Raw genomic sequence first — 9,677 nt, forward strand, 5'->3', positions numbered from 1 at the left:
CAGTGATTACATATGCTGTTTGGAGACTTTTAGGGAGGTATTCCAGCCCACATAATTGGAAGTCATTTTAAAGCCAAAACAGTAATTTGGCACTAGCTCGGGTCCCTAGAGGTGGTGGAACATGCAGAGAACAAAAAGCCAACGCAACACACTACAAAGAAGCTGTAGGATTTTTAGGAGTATTGACTTCGGTCAAGGTTGTTTCCTTTGATATTCGCTACAGAGACCGAAATCCTGGGTGACAGTGAGGGAGGGAGCGGCACCGGGAGCAGGTCCTGTTGACGTGAGTGACACACGAGTGGCAGCAGGGCTTTCTTCTGGCCACCATCCCTTTGGGTGAGTGACATCGCGCCTCTCCCACCCCATCAGTCACCCTGATTCAGCACGGACCGGTACCAACACTTCCCCACGGTGTTTTGAACAGCTCCAAAGAGTTAAAAGTCAGCGGCAAAACATACAAACTAATCTGAATAAACAAGCAAGTGTGAGAAAATAGCAACTTCTCCACACTAAGTCCACAGACATGAAGAAAAGCTAATGCAGTAAAACACCTGCTTTGTAAAACGCAAGTTCTACTTGTTCTACTTTATTTCTAATCCTCTTACCCTTTAGATTATTATGTATTTTTTTTAAATATTCTTGCAGATCCACCTGCAGGAGAGACAGGGTGCCGGGAGATCTGCTCTTCCTCAAATTCACTCTGCCAAACGGTGGGGATTTGACACATCGTCTGCCACAGAAGCACAGAAAATTACGTTTCAAGATCATCCACTTATGTGGCAGCAGCAGAAAAAAGACAGACTTGAAAAACCAGACACTTTGGGCACCTTCACACAAAAGGGAACTAGGGAGGAAGAGACAGAAATCATCAGAGAAACAGATGACAGTTAATCCAAGGAAGGTAACAATCGCAAGGATGCTTCTTGTGTGGTCTCAAGTGTCCCAGAAAGTTCAATGGGAGAAGTAGAAGGCTGGTGGCCAGATCTGACAAAAAAGATGAATTAATCAAATTCTAGAATTATACTTCTAAGAATTAGAATGCGAGAAAGACTGTTTGTTTTTTCTGGGTACCTCCTTCCATCCCATTGCTTGCTCCCGGCAGCTCTCTGATCGCCCTCGCACACACCACAATTAAATGATGGGTGTGCAGAGGTGGAACTCGCCATTCACAGAGAGGGGCTGCAAGGGGATCCTACACTTGGACTTCAGGTTGGCATGGTGTGAAAGAGAGATGCAACAAAAGCAGCAATATAGATCAGAAGGCTGTATTTGTCTTTTTCCTTGTGATACCTGACAGTACAACCAGGTCTTTGAAGAAATTCAGACACAAAACGTTGACTAATACTCAAAAATAAAGTGAGTGTTCTTACAATGGTTTCCCCTCAAGTGAGGCCGGATGGGGGCACCAAATACTTTTCATTTCTCAGTTACTGTGTTGTGTTTTCTGTCTTTTGGTAACCATGATATTCAAGCCCCCTGAGAAACAAAAACATACAAGGCAACTGTGTGGGAATACGTTAAGAACTATAATTGAAAGTAACTCGCCAGTGAGACCGCAATGCTATCCTGGATTAGCAAACTGGACACAATAGGCTTGGTTCTGAGCATATTTGCACTTGTGTAATTAAGTGACAGTACTTACAAGAAAGTCTTTACACCACTATTATCACTTGTCAATATATAATATACATATATGTATATATAAACTTAAAATACTCGAAAGTGGATGCTTTCTAGCTTGTTTCTGAATGCTCTCCTGCAAGTGCTACTTTTATGCATATGTAAATGTGAGCCTGTGTATGAAAATATACATTTGCATCACATGTAAGAATGTGTAAATGGTCTCTTCATCAGAAGCTAAACCAAAACTCATCCAAATAACTTAACACGGAAAGCAAACATTAGAAATAAAGTAATGATTATATTTGAACAGAGACACTGACCAGGTGGATGTAAATGCCATTAATAATCCTCCTGTAGAGCAGAGAACGTCTCATGCTCAACAGTGTCTAGAGATACTTAAGGCAACAATACCAAGTACAAAGTCAAATGCATTTACTGCCAACCTAAAATTAAAATCACCACTGTTTTCAAATAATTGCACAAATAGCTGGGAACAAATAATACTTTCTCTTGTTAGATGAATGGATCCGTTTCATTGAGAAGAAGATTAATGTGCATTTGAAATACAATAATAGGTATAAACAGAAATTAAAGTGGCCTATTAAGATACAAGACTCTAAATACAATATTCTTAATCTAATCTCAGAGAATGAATAATTGTTGGACCTTTGCATTCCTCTTAATGAATCTATTTACACATAATTAAAGCTATTCATCCTCCTTGAAGTCTAATATTTCTTGGATGACATATTAGCAACTTAGAGTCTTCGATTTGCAATTTGTTTTCAAGAAAACCATTTGTGCAGGGAAAAAGTAATATTCCTTTCCGTTTTATTGAATATCAGATCTTTTATTTGCAAATTATCTCATACTAAATATAAAGTGCAGATCATGGATATTATCTTTTCATTAGTAATCAACAGAAGACGTTGTCATTTTGGCAAAGTATCTTACAGGTTGCCAATAAAAAGATGGTAATATCTATGGCTGCACTTGCTACCGTTCTGTCTGCACTTATTATTTACTGTGATTTATCACTGCTTCTCCTCTACACAAAGAACAGCATTTCTCTTACAGAACTGACAGTTTCACCACAATTAAACTCACATTTTGTTAATTTTCTTCAATAGAGTCAGAAATAGCATGAGCTGATATTAATGAAGCCTCCACCCTCACGGGTAGACCAGACACAAGTTTTCCTTGATATTCTTCTGAGGGGAATGTAGTGAATTTGTCCTTCCTTCCAAGGGATGGCCAATGCTCATACAAATGATCAACACCATCGGGAGCACCAAGCCCCCACTGAATGAGAAGTCTTGTCTTTTAGGAAAGGGGAGGAGGTACCAAGAAGAAAAGATGTTTCAACCTCGTGGGCTGTGCCTGCAGTGCTGGAGCTGCTGGGTATGCCCTGAGGAGCCAACAGAATATAACTGCGTTATATAAAATGCATGTCTCATTTCCAAAAGTGAAGAGTTCCTAGGAAGTTATCAAGAGAGGATGAGAAGTCCGTGACATGAGTACCAGGGACCATGGTACCACAGAAGAGATGGAAACACTTTCAGAGAAGACCCATTTCACCTAAAAAAGAAACTAAAATTCAACAGAAGAACTCCTGCAACTTTTATTAGTGAAATAAGACTGAAAGAAAAAATATAGATGTAATGTGAAATTAAGAATTCTAGTTCCAGTACATTCAATGGCAGAAAAGCTATTGTTAGGATTAGAATTTCTAAGTCCCTACTCTTTGAGTCTGGTGCTACCAGTAACCAATCTCCATCAGGACAAACAGCTTGGCAAGTTGCTTCACCGTAACTGAGGATGGAGTCCACTCACTAACACTTGCTTTACTCTTCTTAAGGTCAAACAGAAAACACTGATGCTGTAAGTATACCATGAAAACGTCTCACTCTTGAGATTATTCAGATTTTTAGTTACAAAAAATTATTTTCTCAGTGGACTTACGATAGCCACAATTCTAAACCAGGGGCAAAAAATAACTAGATTAATACGTGACTATAATACATTTTTTAATCAGTAACAGAAGAAAGTTCAATATTTCAAAGTTCAAGAAAGCACAAAAGAGAAAGCTGTGAGAAAGTACTGACAGAGCTGTGGAGGATCTCTCCTCTAGCCAAGATGTATGTCCATGCTAAACCCGGTCCTAGGGCTTCAGCCCATTTACAGCAAAAGGAACAAAACCGTACTGGAGGAAGGGCATCCATTGCAATTGTTCGGTGACCAGCCTGAGCTGCAAAATCAATCCATGAAAATGGGTAAAACAAGAAGAATTTAGTCCACCTGTGTTGTGGGTTACTGAGAAGCTCCTGTTTGCAGGACCCTGCCCAAGAGCCTGAAGCTGGTGTGTTCCCAAGAGCTGCGACCTTGGTGAGGGACCTCAGCATCCACATCTCACAGCAAACTGGGGGTGTTTTGCAGAACAATTACATTTCTGCTGCTACTTGTCCGCGTGATTCTTTTGCTGCTTGTCATGTAAAATTAAGTTCAATATAAAAGAATTAAAAACAAAAATTCTAAAAAAGGAGTGCAGATACAAGGCATAAATTGAGAGAGAATGTAATTACAGCTCTTTCTCCTTCAGACTGATGGAGTCCAGACTTCAAAATCTACTTCATAAACTAATTTCCTTGAAAAACTCAGCTTGAAAAACAAGAAATGATTCAGATTCACGGTCTGTTTACCCCTTTATCGCCCATTTATTTATTTTGTTTATTAACTGGAAAGTATTTGGAATTACAGAACTGCCATTCAAAATATCCAAATCTGTGAAAACACTGTAAAATATCTTACCACACAACACAAGGAACTTATTCATTGCTTCATGCAGCAACTGATGATTTCAACTCAGTCAAGGCTAGGAAGAGAGTAGACCAAAAAGAATGATACCTGCCTTCAAGCACAGGGATTAATTATTTAAGGGACAATAAATCACTTGAAAAGCAGAAATTAACGGTCGCCTCAAGAAGACACAGCCTTCTGTACTGGGTACACCCCCCTAAGAGGCAGATCAGTGTCATTAGCATCCCTCTGAAGACCGTTTGTATATTGTAGAAGCAGCAAGGACAGCCTGAATCTTCAGTAAGATACATTACTACAAGTACAGCGCCATTTATGTAAGGCATCTATGAGGTTAAAGAATTAAGCATAGTTATCCATTTCTCTTTTCACTCAGTAAAAGGCCAGGGTTCATTACGGGTGGCAAGAGCTCCTGCTGCTGTTCTGCCACGGCTTTGGAGAGCCAGGAGCATGGGAGCACATCTGGATGCTGCCCAGCCACAGAGCTCATCCTGTCAGGGCTCCTTTTCTCATCTCACCTTCTCCCCAAAGTCCTACTGCTGCTCTCTGAGGTCACGGGGCGTTGCAGCTCTAACAGAATAATTATATATATATATATGTATATATAAAATAGCAGGCAAAGCTGCCTTCCAAGAATCCCAGCAGAAGACCTCAGCAGGCCAGGTGCCATCAGCAAAGAAGGGGGAGTGGGAACCGAGGCACATGGACGGGGGGCTCTGAGCAGCACAGTAACCACAGTCCCCAGGAGAAAGCCAGGACCCCGGGCACTAGATCTAAGGAAGAAATTACTTACAACGAGGGTGGTGAGACACTGGCCCAGGTGGCCCAGAGAGGTGGGAGATGCCCCATCCCTGGAAACATTCCAGGTCAGGTTGGCTGGGGCTCTGAGCAACCTGCTCGAGTTGAAGACGTCCCTCCCATGGCAGGGGTTGGACTCAATGACTGTTAAAGGTCCCTTCCAACCCGAACCATTCCATGATTCTATGACTCTATAATAAACTTCCTCATAACATCCCCTTTCCCTGCTTCAGCACAGCGATACAGGAACAAGTCACAAAAAGCACAGATGATGTGAGGACATCCTCACACACACCTCTGTGCTCCTGAATTACTTTGTAAGTTCACTTCTATTTCCTTCTGTTTCATATTTTTTGTGAGTCTATTTCAGATGTTCTGATTATTTAAATCTGACTTAAATCCAGAAATCATCAATGTTATGAAAACACTCTCTTACAAACTTCTTAGTAAGAAAATGTAGTATTTCTAGGAGCATGAGGGTTTAATCTTAAGCCGTGTTTACCAACATCCCAATTATTACGGATATTACTCATACCCAGGGCAGCATGGACCTAATGCTACTCTAGACAAAGCCTCAAAGCTGACCACTTCCCACATAGCGTTATGAGAAAGGATTTCTTAAATTAAAAAAAACAAACCTCAAACCTTTCTCCTTCAAACAATCACCCTTAGTATAATGAAAAATGTACGTAATGCCTTCTTGTATTTTAAATTATTTACATTGTTATTCTTTTTAAAAATGAAAATCAACTTGGACAACTAATACGCAGAGTCTGTAGTACAACCACTACCCGTAGCCTATAGCAAATATATTGTAACTGATGAGAAATTTTCAACATTTTATTAACAAATTATCATTGGACAAACCCCATAACTCTAGCTGTGTAATTTTAGATCACTTAAATAAAAAAAATTCTCCAAGAAAACTTTTACCACGTGAATGGAGGAAAATGTCCTATCAATACGTTACTTAGAATTTTTTATTTTTATTAATATTTTGTATACAACTATACTCTGTTCTAATAGCTAGCAACTGAAGTAGTTGGGTTTGTACACCAAAGGCTGAAATCCACTTAAAATCAGAGCTGTCAGCACCGTCACAAGGTGGGGCCCAGGCAATCCAGCACGTTGTTTCACTGCTTTTACAGCTGTGAAAACTGGGATGTCAGTACCCCACCAAGCAAGCTCCCAAGTGCGGTGACCACTCCTCAAGCCACTGCAGATCTTGGCCACAAGCCATCCCTTGGGGTCTGTGTCATCTCTCTGTGCCCTTCCTCCCCTCCCTCCTCTCCTGGCCAGACTGGGCCAGGATGGTGGGATGGCTTCACCTTCAGATGAGATGGACATCACAGCCACGGTCAAACAGCAAGCCCAAACGGTGAAGCATCAAAGCCAAGGACACCTGGATGTCTAATAGCAAAATACGTTCATGAAGGGGTAAGTATGAAGAAGTGACAAATGCATTTTCAGTGTTTTAGGACTGATAGATGACAAAATTCAATTTGTTGCACAATCACATATGTTACTGAAATGAACTGCAGACAGAGGACATCTGAGCATTCCAGCATCAAGTGTAGGAGGGTATCACGGGTTGATTAACTGATTTTTAAGAATAAAACCTTGCTAGCAAATATATTATAAATGAAGTACATATGTTGAAAAGATATTCATTATAACAGAAAAATCCTACCAACGCAGGCCATCTGCTTTTGAATGATAGGTTTGGTAAACTGTCAGAATATCATGTAAACTGTTACAAATCTCATTTAATGAATATCTCAAAAACATATATAGCTCACATTACTGGCAAGCTTTTAATGAAAATATATATCGAAGAATCAAACGTGTGAAATTTGAATTTCAATTACTCAATAAGATAAAGAACAAAAGCTGTAGAAAAACAGCAATAGCTCCATCTACCCCTTCTGAGATGAATCAAAATCCCCCAAATTATCTAAAAGCCATGGTTATCAGTTTCTTAAGAAATATAATTCTTCTATTGCTAACTCCTTTATTATTATACAGCATTTAAAATAATTCTGTAGAGATCAAAAGCAAACTAAAAAGAGAATACAAGTTCAGCCTCCTGTGAATATTTGCAGAAATTCTCTCCAAAAGACAGGTATTCTCTCCATCCCTTTTCATTATCTCAAATATTTTGTATTACCCATTACCATGTCATTAACATGCCCCAAAACGTTATGATGACCTTGCAAGGCCTAGAGAAGGGTCCTGCTGGTATCTAACCATACTTTCTGGCTCCTTCACCCAAAGACAACTCCTGCACATGTCTCTGCAGGGACCCCTCACGTGCACTTAGGAGCTCCCCCCTTTGTTTTAAAAGTTTGTCACAGAATCACATGGGGCTGGAAGGGACCTCTGGAGATCATCCAGTCCAACTCCCTGCCAGAGCAGGGTCACCCAGAGCAGGTCCCACAGGAAGGTGTCCAGGGGGGTTTGAATGTCTCCAGAGAAGGAGACTCCACCACCTCCCTGGGCAGCCTCTGCCAGGGCTCTGCCACCCTCACAGAAAAGAAGTTCCTCCTCATGTTTAGGTAGAACTTCTTATATTCCAATTTGTGCCCGTTCCCTCTTCTCCTGTCCCTGGGCACCACTGAAAAAAGCCTGGCCCCATCCTCCTGACACCCACCCATTCAGTATTTATAGGTGTTGATCAGATCCCCCCTCAGCCTTCTCTTCTCCAGACTAAACAGACCCAAGTCCCTCAGCCTCTCCTCATCAGAGAGATGCTCCAGGCCCCTCATCATGTCCAAAAGTTATAGGCAGGTGTTTCTCTGAGGATAAAAACACATCTGTATTTTGAATGCATGGAACATTTACCGAGAGAACTTCTACCAAAACTCAACTGACTTCAGAAATAATCCCCAATTTTCCTGAACATTGAAATTACACCTGCATGAAAATGTTAGACTCCAGGGACTTTTCGCTGTGATGGGAGATTATATGCACAAAAAAGAGAAAAAAAAAAGGCTTTTTCCATCACAGCGTGTTAGGTGTAATGCACCACAGCCTCCAGCCCTTTCCCAGGCAGCTCTTGAGCTGTCTTACAGCAACCTGCAAGAAGCCAGTTTCTGTATCAAAGTAGGTGATATAAAATGAATGTCACGTAGCCTGAGTGTTTTCTCTGCAAATTTGAGTCTTACAGGCTCAGAGGTTGGCTCTGAATGGTGTGATGGCCCCAGACGTACATTAACAACGACGCACCGGGAAGGGAGTAGGTGCAGGCAGCTGTCAAGATTCTATAGAATAACTCTGGAAAAATGCAAACTATTACTTATCATGTCTAGAAACTCCACAGCTCCTTCCCTCCGAGCTCTCTGTGACAGCAAACAATCTTTTGAGAGAGAAGAGGTTCCTGCTCCCTTTGAAGGCCACAGTTGGATTTTTCAGAGCCGGCCATGGGCTCCCCTCGCTCTCCTTCGCCTGCACAAGCGCTTTACTAAGTTCAGCATTAGAGTCTCATATAAATCTGTCTTACCCGGCCACTAAAATGCTACCATAACACGAAATTCAGCTTTGGCTTTATTTCCCAGGGTAGGGATAGACTGCAGAATCTCCCCTTATGTATTTTATAGATGGTATTTTTACACCCGTTTTAAATTGCTTTGCTATCCCAAACTGTATTTCACATTACCCTGTTTTCACTTTCTATAGTTCATATGTTTAGATTTTGAAACACTTTTTTCTTTTTACCAAATTGTATTTTTAAAAAGTTCCTTTTTAGTTACGTGCATTTTTATTAAAGCAGTAATAACGGCAGCAGAAACTCAGAATACTCCAGCCTTGCTAAAAGACTATTTGACAGCCCGTAATTTCTCTGTCATTAAAATACATATTCTAGTACTGAGTTCATGTTGGAAGAATGTTACCCTAAGGAACAATCTTTTCTCATAGTTTGTAATTTAAGTTTACTTAACACGCTGTGCATTAAAACAAAAAGCGGTCAGTTCTGGGAAGAGAAATTCCGATAAAAGTGACCATTTAAGACAGTGGGAAGCCCGGCTCCTCCTCACCACGGAATTGCAGATGCAGCATTCACTGCCTGTGCTGCCTAGAGAGGGTCTGATGGCTTATGCACAAGTATCTTCTTGTTGGTATTGTTACTGCAAGATAAATTAATTGTTTGCCTTAAGAAGTAATAACTGGTAAATACACACGGACTCTGATGGCACGCGCCAAGCGGTGTGTACAAAGCAAGGAGCAGGACTACCCCTGCAACACACACGGCCAGGAGCTCAGAGGATGCCTCAAGTCACATGAAGCGCAGTCTTTAAGATTACTTTTTCCAGTAAAATCTTTATCCAGTAACAGAAGTTTTTAAAACCTCTTCTCCTCTCCTCCTACCAAGAGCTCGGCAGAGCCTGGCCTCCTCTTCTGCAGCTCACAGCCACCCAGCCCAGAGACACCCACCATGGACCCCC

This window comes from Calidris pugnax, unplaced genomic scaffold (assembly GCF_001431845.1).
Source record: "Calidris pugnax isolate Ruff unplaced genomic scaffold, ASM143184v1 scaffold132, whole genome shotgun sequence".
NCBI classification, from domain to species: Eukaryota; Metazoa; Chordata; class Aves; order Charadriiformes; family Scolopacidae; genus Calidris; species Calidris pugnax.